This window comes from Piliocolobus tephrosceles, chromosome 12 (genome assembly GCF_002776525.5).
Source record: "Piliocolobus tephrosceles isolate RC106 chromosome 12, ASM277652v3, whole genome shotgun sequence".
Lineage (NCBI taxonomy): Eukaryota > Metazoa > Chordata > Mammalia > Primates > Cercopithecidae > Piliocolobus > Piliocolobus tephrosceles.
In genome coordinates this window covers 104,179,750-104,194,715 of record NC_045445.1, presented here as the reverse complement: position 1 = coordinate 104,194,715, position 14,966 = coordinate 104,179,750, and the positions used below count along the sequence as shown (strand labels likewise).

The window sequence follows — 14,966 nt, the reverse complement described above, 5'->3', positions numbered from 1 at the left end:
AAAAGCTGCCAAAGGTCAACAAGACCCAGATCCTTGCATGGGTAGTGCCCTCCTCTGGGTTCAAGCCACCTAGTCTGGCTGCCTGCCGAAGATTTTCCATCCCCAAGGGGAGACTGTCCAGGAGAGATGGCCATCTGGGAACAACCTTCTTGATGTTCCTTTGGCTATGCATTTTGTTGATTTCCTTAAGTGTGTTTTCTTAATGGGGTTTCTGTTTCTTTTCTGGCTTGGTTTGTGATTTGACTTCACTTCTGTTTATTTCTTATTATTTGGCCCAACACACTTGTTTTCATTTGACTTTTTTCTTCTCAGACTTCTGGCATACATGACCTGGGGCTCATTTTGCCATACGATATGCCACCCTGTCTGTGTATTTTGTCTGAAGTTCTTGGAAGCCAAAACTTAAACATCATGAAAATAAGATGGGGGGAATTATTCAAGCTTTTTGACTTAGGCAAAGATCATCTTGTGAATGAAATACATAGCTGCTATTGAAATCACGGTACTTCAGTGGTTCAGTACTTTCATAAAGGATGAAAGCTGCCATTAGAAATGTAGCATCCATCACTTTAAAAAGAAATTAAAAAGTAAAGTGTTTCTGACCCTTTTTCTTTGGAGATGCAAGCATGGGGCAGACAAGGCTGGGTGATCACCAGCTCAGAACCCCGGGGAAAAGGAGAGACTTAATTCTCAGCCCTGAAAACTAGAGCATGGACCAGCTAGGATGGTATAGGACAAAGTGTAGCAGGGCAGGGTGGACTCAGTCATTTCCCATAGAAGATCATCATCAGACTGAATATGGCATGTCACGTGTATGTGCCCAATCCAAGGTAATGTTCTTAAAATTTTTGTAAACCAAGCTAGTTTGTAGTCTGCCTGGACCTAATTATTTTCCTCACACATCCAAGAATGTGTTTGGAAGACTTGTAGCAGAAAAGATGAGATAGTAAATAATGATACAATAGACTTGAGTTTTAATTCTACTGAGAGCGAAAAGAAAAGGCCCAAATAATAAGCATCCTGGGTTAAACTGGGAAATATTTTCCAATGATCACAAAATACACAGAGGAGAAGGCCAAGCCGAGTAGATTCCAAATGTAACTAAATACAGAGGACAGTGAAGAGCTTTATAATGAGGCTGTACTGTTCTTGAATTTATTTAGAAGTCTTAACAGTTTGCTATGTGCTAAGGTTTTAGAATCAGTGAGGTCTGAGTTCAGGTCCTGGCTGTGCAACTTACTAGCTGAATGATGTGGAGCATTCAGTTACTTTGTCTGTAAAATGAAAACAATAATGTATATCATTTAGGGTTGCTATGAGGTTCAACTGAGATAATGCATATAAAGCACTTAGTACAATGTTGACATATGATAACTTTTCATAAGTGGTTATTCTTCTGTGTTATTCTACCACTGCATGTATTTCCTGTTAGCATTTGTTGAGAGCCTCATGCACACAGCCTAGCACCCTATGAAATCACAAATATTGTCTCATGTATACTTACAGTAAACATTGAAGAAAAGTTGCCTTATTGTTTACCTAATTCTGTCTTTATAGAAACTGAAGTGAAGGCTACCTTGACCAAAAGCATATGGGAAGGCAAGAGGCATCAATCAAAGTTAAAACCGAAAGCTCTAGCAGCTCCTCTCCAACCCCTTTCTCTAGTGTCTCCACTACCCGCAGAAGTATAGTGGAGAGGACCTAATACAGGCCCAGAGGGCCCAAGAAGACTTCCCAGAGGAGATGCTAAGATCTGAAATTATAAACTAGATGTGGAAAGAGGAGAAGGAATAGAGAGAACTTTAGATCTGGAAGACAAAGAGAAGGAGAACCCCACATTGAGGTCTCCCCTCTTTCCTCTAACTTCTTTCCCAAAGAATGTTTATGTCCAGGGATTTGTTGCAAAGTACCCACAATCACCAGCTGGAGAAGTGGGTCTCAATGGGCATGCGTACATGCGACCTTCAGGGACTCAAGAATGCACCAATAACAAAATAAGTCCATCCATACCAGTCACTTGCATCAATATATAACAGATGTTTGTATGTTTAGAGAGATCGTAGGACAAAAAGTGTTCTATATCATTAGCAACTGCACTTTGGAGTACCAAAATAAACAAAATGCTAAAATGCATAATAGTGCTCAATTTTGCCAGGTATAACAATATAAAAAATTCTATATAAAAAACAAAATAAAAAATTCTGAGAATGTAGGTGCCAAGGTCAACTTGGAACTTAATTCTAGGTTCAGGTTCTTGCAAACCACCAGCTCTGCTGTGCTCTTTTCTGAGGCAGGAAGGAGAAAGGGTTGCCTGTGGTGGTTAAAGTCATTGCTATGGTGGATCTTTGATGAGTTCGTGGGCCCATCACCTCTTCCCTCTTTTTCTGGTAATAGCATGTTTCTTCCTCGGGAGGCTGCTCCTCCCTAACTTCATCCATGTGATTTCAGGGAGCTGCCCTTAATGCTATCCCACCCACCTAATCAGAGATGAGAGCATGTAACTGAGACCTGGACATCCATAGTGCCACTTTCCTGTGAACAGTGATTACTCAAGGGATGGGCGCATGCTCCTAGCCAGGCTAATCAGTCATTTCCCTGGACTTTTCTAAATAGAGCTGACAGGGAAGAGCTCTCTTTCCTTCTCTGGCACCAAGACTGTGAGGACATAAGCCTAAAACATTTACACCAAGCTACCATCAGATAGAAAAAGCTCGTCTATAGTGGAAGATGAATCATGGTCCTGCTAGAGTTGAAGTCCTTGGTTCTAGGGTGTTCCTGGGGCCAGCTCCCCTCCTGCCTTTCCCAGGCGCAAGTTGTGTTTCTGTTATTTGCAACTAGGAGTCTTAGATAATATGGAGGGAAAACTCAGCCAGATACGTTCAGGACAAAACAACTGATAAAACTAAAGGGGTAATAGAAGTCATCTATCCATTAGAGAACCTTTTAGGGGAGGGATTGTAGGGACTATGAATCAAGCAATGAAAACAAAAAGATGGAGGGTAGGTTAGAGCAACCTTGACTGCCATGCTATCTACATTTCCTAGACTTCAGAGTGGAGCTGAGCTTCTCAACAAAACAACAAATTTGGATGTTTCGTCTCTGCACTGTACACATACTTGCATATTTTGTGTAGTATTTCAGGAGGGTCACGAACCCCTTGAAGCTGATTAGGAACTGTCTTCTAAAGGCTATATGATGAAACTAGTGCTAACGATGATGCTAGTGTTTCAAATTTCCACTTAGCCTCTTGCTAGCTGTGTGTTGTTTAACCTCTCCAAGTCATAGATACTTTATTTATAATACTGAAATAATACAAAACATTGACTGTAACAGAAAAGTTCAGAATATTAAATTAGATCATATATGCAAAGCACCTGGTACAGGGGTGGTTCACAGTTGCTACTCAATAAATGCAGTCATCATCATCATCATTATCATCATCAGGTTAGGCATTGGGATGCTTAAAGATTGATTCACTGAAGATACACAGATACCAAGAATTTAACTTTCATGATCAACTTTATATTTAATCTTGAAAGTGTCATTGTATTATAATGACAATGCATAAATACAGGAGCCCTCTGGTGGTCAAAACCACTTGCAGAATACATGGAAAACACAATCTTTTTTTTTTTTTTTTTTTTTTTTTTTTTTTTTTTTTTTTTTTTTTTGAGATGGAGTCTTGCTCTGTCGCCCAGGCTGGAGTGCAGTGGTGCGATCTCGGCTCACTCGGCTCACTCCAAGCTCCGCCTCCTGGGTTCACGCCATTCTCCTGCCTCAGCCTCCCCAGTAGCCGGGACTGCAGGCGCCCACCACCACACCTGGCTAATTTTTTGTATTTTTAGTAGAGATGGGATTTCACTGTATTAGCCAGGATGGTCTCGATCTCCTGACCTCCGCCCACCTCAGCCTGGAAAACACTATCTTCATTTAAGTATAAAAAGGACTCACATAAGAATATTTTTATCTTCATCCCATAACATAAATAAGAAGTAATAGGTGTACATATAGGATCATGGGCTGAATTATGTCCCCCCAAAAATTCATATGTTGACATCCTAACCCCTAGTCCCTCAAAAAGTGACTGTATTTGGAGATACGTTCTTGAAAATGGTAATTAAGCTAAAATAAAGTCATTAGGGTTGTGCTTAATCCAATAGGACTGTTATAAGAAGAGAAGATTTAGACATAGATATGTACAGAGGAACGACCCTATGAGAACACAGGGAGAAAGTAGCCATCTTCAAGCCAAAGAGAGAGACCTTAGGAGAAAACAACCCTGTCAATAATTTGATCTCAGACTTTCAGCCTCCAGAACTGTGGAAAAACAGATTTCTGTTGTTTAAGCCACCTAGTCTGTTATGCTTTATGGCAGCCCTAGCAGACCAAAACATATGAATGGAGGTCCCAATCAATAGATAACATCAATTTTCTGTTTAGTGTAAGTTGTGCCAACAGATGTAACCTGTTGTCTTCTCTGAGGTCCATTTGGATATAACCTGGGATGACATATCCCATAAATCATGGTTCTAATGAGGTTAGGGCCAAGGAGTTGTTTCTGGGTATAGGTCACATGAGATTTACCTTGTTTCATGGTCAAACAGTAATCATTGAAAATAAAACCAAGAAGACCTATATGAATACAGTATATGGCTAGGTACAGTCCAAAATCTTCAATCAAAAATAATAGAAGCAACACGTTCATTGACAAGGTCTAACACGTGTAACAAAATTTAATCCTATAAATAATTATAATTTGTAATAGAATTTTCATAATTTGCTGTAGTTTTTGCTTAAATTTTTTTCCAAACTTCACAAGAAGTGCCCTTACGATTGCTATTCTTCTTTTTTCTACTCTTAAAGAAGATGAAGTGAAAAGTTGGAGAAGGTCAGTAAAGAAAGTTAGTTGCAAAGGTACAGTTCAAACCTTCTTGACTCCATATCCCATGCTCCTTTTACTACTTCCGGCTGCCTCCTCACATTTCACATTTTACACGAACCTCAATTGCTGAAGCCTTCTCAAAGCATCAGTATCAAATATGAGATTTTTTTTCACAGAGAGTGGCAGCCAATTGTCCTATAAGCTTGTGTTTATGGACTGAACACGTGAAAAAAGTAGGTGGATATGAGATCTCCTGTCCAGAGTGTCAAAATGATTGGAAAGGTACAGATCTGAGAAGGAAGAATCTTTTCATCCTTATAATTTTATGTTATCCTGTGCAGTAACTGTTTAATGAGAATTGGTGTGATCTCTCTGTGTTGACAGAAGCATACTTTTGTTACAGTAGAGTCCTACATTGCCTTTTCTTGGTTTGAAGGTAATCTCTTGAATAACTGACCCTTGGTTGCATTTTAATGCTGACCATTTAAGAGTGTAAATAAGAATTCATGAGAAAATTATTTAACCACTAGAATTCAGCACTAGCAAAGCGCTCTCACATCAGATAATTAAATTCAAACATACAAAACTGTTGCATTAAATGCAGTAGGGTTTGATTGATTGGGAGTCCATTAATGCATGATGATTTAATTTAGCTGATGTTAAATTTAATTTAATCTAGCTGACGTTTACCTCTGAACTTTCTCTGAAGAAAGAATGTGCGAAGAAAATTACTATAGCGTGAAGCAGGGGTAGCCATTCCAGGGAGCTTGCCGACGCTGTCACAGGGGTGGATCCTGAGCTGCCAAAGCTGCAGTCCTGCTCTTCCCGCGTGGGCTTCTCTTTTCTTTTCTTTTCTTTTCTTTTCTTTTTTTTTTTTTTTTTTTTTTTTTGAGACGGAGTCTTGCTTTGTCGCCCAGGCTGCAGTGCAGTGGCGCAATCTCGGCTCACTGCAAGCTCCGCCTCCCGGATTCCAGCAATTCTCCTGCCTCAACCTCCCGAGTAGCTGGGACTACAGGCGCCCGCCACCACGCCCGGCTAATTTTTTCATTTTTTGGTAGAGACGGGGTTTCATCATATTGGCTAGGCTGGTCTCTAACTCCTGACCTCGTGATCCGCCCGCCTCGGCCTCTCAAAGTGCTGGGATTACAGGCGTGAGCCACCAGCCACCGCGCCTGGTCCCACGTGGGCTTCTCTAATTCCATTGTTTTTTTGAGATTCACTCGGGCGTAGCCATCCTCGCAGCCCGATATTCGGGTTGGGCAGTCCCGCGGCCTGGGCGTAGGGACTTAACAGTAACAACAGCAGAGGCGACGGGGGCGGTGGCAGCAGCCGCAGTCTCTTCCCGAACACGAGCACCGCAGGCGCCCGAAAGCCGGCACAGGCGTTTAGAGAAAATGGCAGACGATACTGATGTTGAAGCAATGCTTGAGGTTCCTTACAAGAAGGCTGAGAACCAGTTGAGCAGGGCCAACGGCCATGAAGAACGTAGCAAAAAGAGGGAAAAAAAGCAAGAGCAGAAGTCGTAGTCGTGAACGAAAGAGAAGCAAAAGTAAAGAACGGAAGTGAAGTAGAGATAGAGAAAGGAAAAAGAGCAAAAGCCATGAAAGGAAGCGAAATCGAAGCAGAGAGGCGACGGAGCCGTTCCAGAAGTAGAGATCGAAGATTTAGAGGCCGCTACAGAAGTCCTTATTCCGGACCAAAGTTTAACAGTGCCATCTGAGGAAAGATTGGGTTGCCTCATAGTATCAAATTAAGCAGACGACGTTTCCGAAGCAAAAGTCCATTCAGAAAAGACAAGAGCCCTGTGAGGGAACCTATTGATAATCTAACTCCTGAGGAAAGAGATGCAAGGATAGTCTTCTGTATGCCTCTGGCGGCAGGAATTCGACCAAAGGATTTGGAAGAGTTTTTCTCTACAGTAGGAAAGGCTCGAGACGTGAGGATGATTTCTGATAGAAATTCAAGACGTTCCAAAGGAATTGCTTACGTGGAGTTCGTGGATGTTAGCTCAGTGCCTCTAGCAATAGGATTAACTGGCCAACAAGTTTTAGGAGTGCCAGTCAATAGTACAGGCATCACAGGCAGAAAAAAACAGAGCTGCAGCCATGGCAAACAATGTACAAAAGGGAAGTGCTGGGCCTAAGAGGCTTTATGTGGACTCATTACACTTTAACATAACTGAAGATACGCTTCGTGGAATCCTTGAGCCTTTCGGAAGGATTCAAAGTATCCAGCTGATGATAAACAGTGAAACTGGTCAATCCAAGGAATATGGATTTACTACCTTTTCTGATTCAGAATGTGCCAAAAACACTTTGTAACAATTTAATGGATTCGAACTAGCAGGAAGGCCAATGAAAATTGGTCATGTTACAGAACATGCTGATGCTTCGAGTACTAGTTCATTTTTGGACAGTGACAAACTGGAAGGGACTAGAATTGATTTGGGAACAACTGGTCGTCTTCAGTTAATGGCAAGACTTGCAGAGGATACAGGTTTGCAGATTCCATCAGCAGCACAGCAAGCTCTACAAATGAGTGGCTCTTTGGCATTTGGTGCTGTGGCAGAATTCTCTTTTGTTATAGATTTGCAAACAAGACTTTCCCAGCAGACCGAAGCTTCAACTTTAGCTGCAGCTGCCTCTGTTCAGCCACTTGCAACACAGTGTTTCCAACTCTCTAACATGTTTAACCCTCAAACAGAAGAAGTTGGGTGGGATACAGAGAGTAAAGACGATGTGATTGAAGAATGTAATAAACATGGAGGAGTTAATAATATTTATGTGGACAGAAATTCAGCTCAGGGCAATGTGTATGTGAAGTGCCCATCAATTGCTACAGCTATTGTTGCAGTCAATGCATTGCATGGTAGGTGGTTTGCTGGTAAAATGATAACAGCAGCATATGTACCTCTTCCAACTTACTACAACCTGTTTCCTGATTCTATGACAGCAACACAACTACTGGTTCCAAGTAGACGATGAAGGAAGATATAGTCCCTTATGTATATAACTTTTCTTCTTTCTTGAGAATTCATCTTATCTTTTATTTAGATAAAAATAAAGAGGCAAGAATCTACTGTCATTTGTACACAATTCCTGTTACCTTGAAAAAACAAAAATGTTAACTGGAATGCAGCGTGCTCATTCTCCCTAAAGAGCAAATCCCACTGTATAAAAAACTGTTCTCTTGTTCTACCTTTTAAAATGTTCGTGTAGAAAATTAATGAACTATAGGAATAGCTCTAGGAGAACAAATGTGCTTTCTGTAAAAAGGCAGACCAAGGATGTAATGTTTTTAATGTTTCAGAAGCCTAACTTTTTACACAGCAGTTACATTTCACATTTCACTAATGTTGATATTTGGCTAATGGTTGAGCAGGTTTCTGAAATACACATTTACTGTATGGGAATACAAGACAGCTAAAGGGCTGTTTGGTTAGCATCTCATCTTGCATTCTGATCAATTGGCAAGAAAGGGGGATTTCAAAATTATAATATTTCTTGGTAGTATCTTTTCAATTAATTTATCTGTAAAAGTTTCTTCATAAATACTATGTGTTCTGGTGTGTCTTAAAATTCCAAACAAAATGATCCCTACATTTCCTGAAGATGTTTAGTGAGAGTCTGGTAAGCAAAGCAGTCTGAGAAAGAAACAGGAAATGCAGAAATAGGTTTTGTCTGGTTGCATATAATCTTTGCTCTTTTTAAGCTCTGTAAGCTCTGAAATATATTTTTGGGTTACTTCAGTGTGTTTGACAAGACAACTTGATATTTCTATCAAACAAATGACATTCATATTGCAACAATCTTTGTAAGAGCCGCTCAAATAAAAGTCTCTTAAAAAGGCAAAAAAAAAAAAAATAAAATAAAATAAAGAAAGAAAGAAAAAAGAAAATTACTATAGCATAAACAAGAATGGGTGAAGGTATGTCATCTTGAGTAAGCCAAAATAATTGTTTTAAGAAACCTTGGCACATTCATTGTAAACCAATCATATCCGACCCATTATGTGGGTATGGAGTGGCTGTGTGCCCAGTCTGTTGAATCAGTCAGTGAATAAATGAATACAAAACATGCAGCTTTCCTACCCCCCTTGAAGAAGGACTATAATTGTGTGTCTGTCCACCAAAATGGTGGTTCTCAGTGTGGTCCTCAGACCAGCAGCATCTGCATCAACCGGGAGCTTGTTAGAAATGCCAATTCTCAGGCCGCAGCTCAGACCTATGGACTCAAATAATCTGGTCGTGGGGCTCAGTCGTCCCTGTTTTAATAAGCCCTCCAGGGGATTTTGGTGCATGCTTAAGTGTGAGAACACTGCACAAGAAAATGGTTGTTTGTTAGATGCCTCAGTGTTCTTAATTACACTCCAAAGAAAGAATTGTCGTTCTTTCTGAGTATTCTGTTCTTGAACTCTTTCACTGTTTCATGGAAGCATCTCCCCAATGAATTCAGGGAGATGAACCACAACTCAGTGTTTGTTTTTAGTGATTCCAAGAGGTCAAACTGATGCCCATTGTCCTGACAGAGGAATGAAGGCTCAGCTGCTGGGCCTGGCGGGCCTCCTGCTGGTTGAGGAGAATGGAAATTGACCAGGATGTGGAGATCTCAAATGGTTGCAATAACTTCCAAATCTATTTTTTTCTTTCTTTTATTTAGGTTGTGTTGCAAATGAAATCCAATCCATATTTTCCCTAATTTACATTTAAAATGGTTCAAATGTTATGTTGATAGGAGATGAGTGAGTCCCCAAGAGACCTGATGAACCTACTAAAACTTAATCTTCAAAACAGGAAGTTGCACTTTACCCAGTGCAAACAAAGTTTAGCACGAAAAGGCCTGATTTGTATTTAACTTTCTTAGCCCAAAAGTTTGGAATATATTTTAATTTTCAAAGCACATTCTCTCCCATTCTCCCTACCATCATCAGTCACATCTGCTGCATTTCCTTCTATATAAACTAAGATGTGAGAGCTCTAACCTTATTTTCATAATCATATTCTTGTCTTTTATGGCTAAGGGATCATGAAACTCTGGAAATACACTAGTTACCTCTAAGATTAATTCAGTTCAACAACCATTTATTGTTGCCTGCACCAGGAAATAGGACTGGCCTGTGGTGAGAAAGGAGATTAAAAAAGAAAAAAAAAATCAGAAATGAGTTGATCTTAGCTGAGAAATGACTATTTGGTGCACTAAATATATGTTTGATCATCATTTGCCCCGATTACTTGAGAATAAGACATAGCCTCTATATTAGATCTCTGAAATTTTTTGGAGATTCTGAAGAGGATCTCCGTATTAGAGAACAAGCAATTTGATTAGTGGCTAGAGGAGGAGGAGGAGGAGGAGGAGGAAAGAGAGAGAACTGTGGCAACCTGCCTAGGCCAGGACAGGACACAGTCAAGCTGTCTTGTACCCAACTCCTCTATGTTCCCATGGTACTTTGTACATACTCCCATCTAGTACTCCCCCTCAAGGCAACTAATGATATACACATCTATTTCTCCTAATAAGACCATGAGCCTTTTGAAGGCAGGGGCTGCTTTTTTTTTCTCAAGGAAATTGTGTTGAGTTGCCCCTGCTGCTCACTACAATGTGCATACTTCAACTGCTTCTCTTAGGCTGTTTGCAACTTGAGGCCTCATGGAGGATTACAGAGATATTATCACTTCAGCCTTACACCTAGGAGAAGAGGCTCCCAGCCAGTGTAGGGCAGGGCCTTTTTAATTTTAAAATGCCAGAATTTAGGAATTCTTTTCCTTTATGGGAACCGATGGCCAGTAACTAGGTGTGGAGGCAGAAGAGCCCTGAGGAAATATGGTGAAAATAGGGAAGACAGAGAGATGAACCTCCCTCACCCCCACCTCCATCCCCACTCCATTCAGTGCCTCATCCCGAGCCAGTGTGTCAGTGTGCAAGTTATTATTGCTGCATAGCAAATCACCCCAAAATTCTGGTTTTATAAAAGCAGCAATCACTGTATTATCTTTCCAAGCTTTTGCAAGTCAGGAATTTAGGAAGGGCTCTATTGGGGTGGTTCTGGCATAACATTTCTTGCTGCAGTTGCAGTCAGGTAGTAACTAGAGCTGGAATAGGTGGGGGACTGGAGCAACCAGAACCTGGATGGCCATTTTTCTCACTCTTCATGAAGTCACAGGGCCTCTCCACATAGTCCCTCCATGTGGGACTTCCTAAAAGCATGGAGACTAGACTGTTTACGGGGAGACCCAGGATGGCAAGCATTAGCGTTACAGTAAGCAAGGTGGAAAGTTGAGTGGCCTTTTATGAACTAACCGCAGAAGTCTCATCATGTGACCTCTGTCGTAGTTTATCAGTTGAATAGTGCCACAAAGCACACCGAGTTTCACAGAGAGGGGACATGGCCACCCCTCCATGATAGAAGGAGTGTCAAAACCACGTTGTAGAAGAGTGTGTGAGATGGGAGATACTGTTTCAGACATCTTTGGGGAATATATGATTTGCCATGGCCAGGAAGAGAGCTAACAGCTCTAATATCTTTTTCCTTCCCACCAAAATGGTTTCCTTAACCCCCTTCTCTCCCCACCAACACACATACACACCCTGCACTTTTTATTCCAGTTATATTTTTGTTTTTGTTTGACACTGAAGAAATCTGGCATAACATTAATGTTAAGAAGCCCTAAGGTTTCTATCTAAGGAATGTGAATTTAGATTTCATAAAACTTAAAAATGTCATAGGTTTGACTGTTCACATAGATTCCCAAGTAATTTTCCTAGGAAAGACTATTTCAAGTCCTGTTGGTGGGGAAAAAGGTAGATGAAAATCAATATCGATGGGTAGCATTGTACAAAAAAATGTGTGCTGTAGGTTATATTACTACAGAGGTAGTTTCCTGTGGAAACTTTTTCCCCCTAAAAAAGGTTTGACTGTTCAACAGTCAAATATATGTTCACATATATTCCCAAGTAATTTTCCCTGGAAATACTGTTTCAAGTAATACATACCTCCCAAATAAACCTGTTTACCACCAGTCGTTTACTGGTGGTAAAGCTCAATTTTAAAATATTTTGAGAAACAGGACAAAACTTGGGTGGGGAAATCTAGTTTTCTATTACCCAAAGAAAAGTTAATTAATTAGTATTAACATTTGAAAAGACAAGATTAAAGTTTGTACCTTTTCCAAAGGTAATTTGTAGCATGTTCAATAGTAGCTGTCATATACTGGCAAAAAAAAAAAAAAAAATCACTAATAAATCCATTCACAAATTGTAGATGATTTTCTTTTTCTAGAAACTTTAGCTTTTTAAATAAAGAACTGCCAGACTTTTAAGTTTCACTGAGTATCTAAAGCAAGCAGCAAGTAGCTATTGAGCTTGGTGAGATAATGACTATTTTCTTTAATTACCTTCCTACCAAATGTTGTGCTATTCAATGTATTCTACACATAAATCATTCCAAAGACAAGATTCAAGCCATCACAGATTTACATTTCACAAAGAAATATAAATTACCCTTGTCTCTATTTTCCACATTGATGATCTGTGTAATGAGCTGAAGAGGTAAGACTCAGGAAACCATCTTTATTAACAGTAAACTAAGAACAATTAATAACATTTTTTAAAAGAAGGAGGAGAAGCCATTACCCGGGGCTAGATAATTGAGTTGTAGAAACTTGTTGAAGCTTTACTCTAACTATAAGTATGTTTGCAAGTAATTATCACCCACAGCATAAATAACTTTATAATATTCTACCTGAGTCAACGTTAGTCAGATTTGCAAAACGCAAAGGAAAATAAGCAATTAGTTGATTCCTTATCCAAGAAAAGCATATTACTTAGTTACAAATAATTCCAAAATTCCTCGGGGAATGAGTGGGCAGAGACTGGTCCTGTACAGCCTATGACCCAACTTCAGATGTAGCAAGCAGGTCCCCTGTTGACAGGAAGGCCACCTTCTGATAAATTGCAGTCCAAGCTTCCTTTACTTTTCTGAAAGCCCTTAATAATAACATGGAGTTGTAAAATACGGAAGTCTGAGGGCTGGTATTATAACCTGAGACAGTTTTGGGAATCTTCATATGGGTAGTACCTGAAGTACATCTCTTGATTATTCCCAGAAGCAAATTTTCAGAAGATCTTCTGCCAAGAGCTTCAGGTCTGTGAGAGAAAAACCTTGGGGGTGGGGGGTAGGGGGGAAGGTAGGGGAGTACATAACCATGCTGTGAAATTCCTGGGCTAAATATTCATTTCAAAACAATAAGGTAGAAATGGAAACACCGAAATAGTCTATAAACTATCTAAATATTGTCTCTACATGATTTTTCATATTAATGCACTCATATCTCTCCCTGTCAAAACTTCTGGCTGCTTTGCTGAGTCCTATCAAATAATTATTGGGGAATCATTTTTCTGGAATGAACAGAGGGCAGGATCAACTTCTCTGAAGCTGAAGTTTAGAGGAATGTCTGTATTTGAAATCTCACTTGTATAACACCCAGCCATCTTATTGCCCATGATTCTTGTGGACAAGAAACCAACCAAGGCATGTGTTTGAATGATTATGGTCTCTAACCTGAGCCCGAGACTGGTAAATTGCCAGGTGCTGACTCCTCACCAAAAGCATTTCTGCCTGGCTCAGTCTTAATTGTCACAGCTGTTTCTCTGAGTACGTATGGGATGTGGTGCCCTAGTTCTTCCTAGGAATGTGCTTCTTGAATGAAGGAAACATGCTATCTGCTTCTTATCTGATTATATGTTTATAAATGCATACCTACTTCTAACCTTGTCCACAGGCCAATTTTGAGACAGCTGAAGGCACTCATTTGTTGTCTTAACTTTAGAAACTCTGTCCCAATAATTTAAGAAAGCCTAATCAGTAAAAGCCATCAAATTTCCAGGGAGAATTTTTTTTTTTTAATACACAAGGTGTTATTAAGCAGAGTAACTTGATTTGTACTTTTTCCCTTTCATTTTCCATAGGCTACAGACTGAATGTTTGAGGTCCCCTGACCCCCGGTTCATATGTTGAAGCTCTAATTTCCCAGATGATGGTCTTAGGAGGTGGGGCCTTTTGGAGGTGATTAAGTCATGATGGTAAAGCCCTCATAAATGGAATTAATGCCCCTATAAAAGAGACTCCCCCCAAAAGCACACATCATCTTTCCACTAGGTGAGGATATAATGAGAAGATGGTTATCTGCAACCAGAATAGGGCTTGTACCAGGAACAAAATCAGCTGGCACTTCATCTTGGACTTCCCAGCCTAAAGAACTGTGAGGAATATATGTCTACTGTCTAAGCCACCCAGTCTATGGTACATTGTTACAACAGCCCAAACAGACTAAGACATCATCTAAAAATGTCCATTCGCAACTGAAAGTGACTATATTAATTATTTGTATATTACAAATAATATACAAAACATACCCACCATTTTATTTCTCCTTAAATTCTATGTATAACAATCCTCTGGGAAACTGAATACTTTTCTTCCTTCATTGCCAGTAAAGATACCCTGTGATCTTGAGAGTTCTGCTATCAGTGGAGAGTAATCATTAAACAGAAAGCACCCCGTGTGCAGTAAAAGACTCTGCACATAGTTCTAGTTATACCACCCCGGATTGCTTATTTGCTGAAGAATCCCAATTCTTGGGCTGGCTAACTTAGGTTAAAGAGCCAGACCATCAATATCATATACAAAAAGCAGGAATATTTTTTATTTAAGTGTTAATTTTCATTTAAAATGTTTTATCTTTTAAAGCAATACATATGTACATTAGTCATCTATTGTTAACTTTCAAATTCTACGATAGCATTGGCATTTGTGCCTATTTTTCAAATTAAAAAAAACTCTTTTCCTACTTGCTTTAAGGCCTACTCACAAGATATTAAAGGATATGAGAAGCTGAAGGTCTGTGATCCAGCCACCCCACAGGCTGACACCTTGGTGGTACTTTCTAAGTAACATTTGGATATGCTCTTCTTTAAAAATTGGATTCAGGGGAAAATTAGATTTAGGACTTTGTGGTTGGCATAGGGGTAAGTGTTGAGAAATGTTCCCTTGGCTTGCATGAAGGAAAGAATATGGCCATCCGGAATCT

General features: G+C 39.9%; 1 pseudogene; it reads left to right on the top strand.

The window, feature by feature from the left end:
• The first annotated feature begins 6,276 nt into the window (after positions 1 to 6,276).
• LOC111536418 lies at positions 6,277 to 7,904 on the top strand (annotated as a pseudogene).
• Positions 7,905 to 14,966: the final 7,062 nt, after the last annotated feature.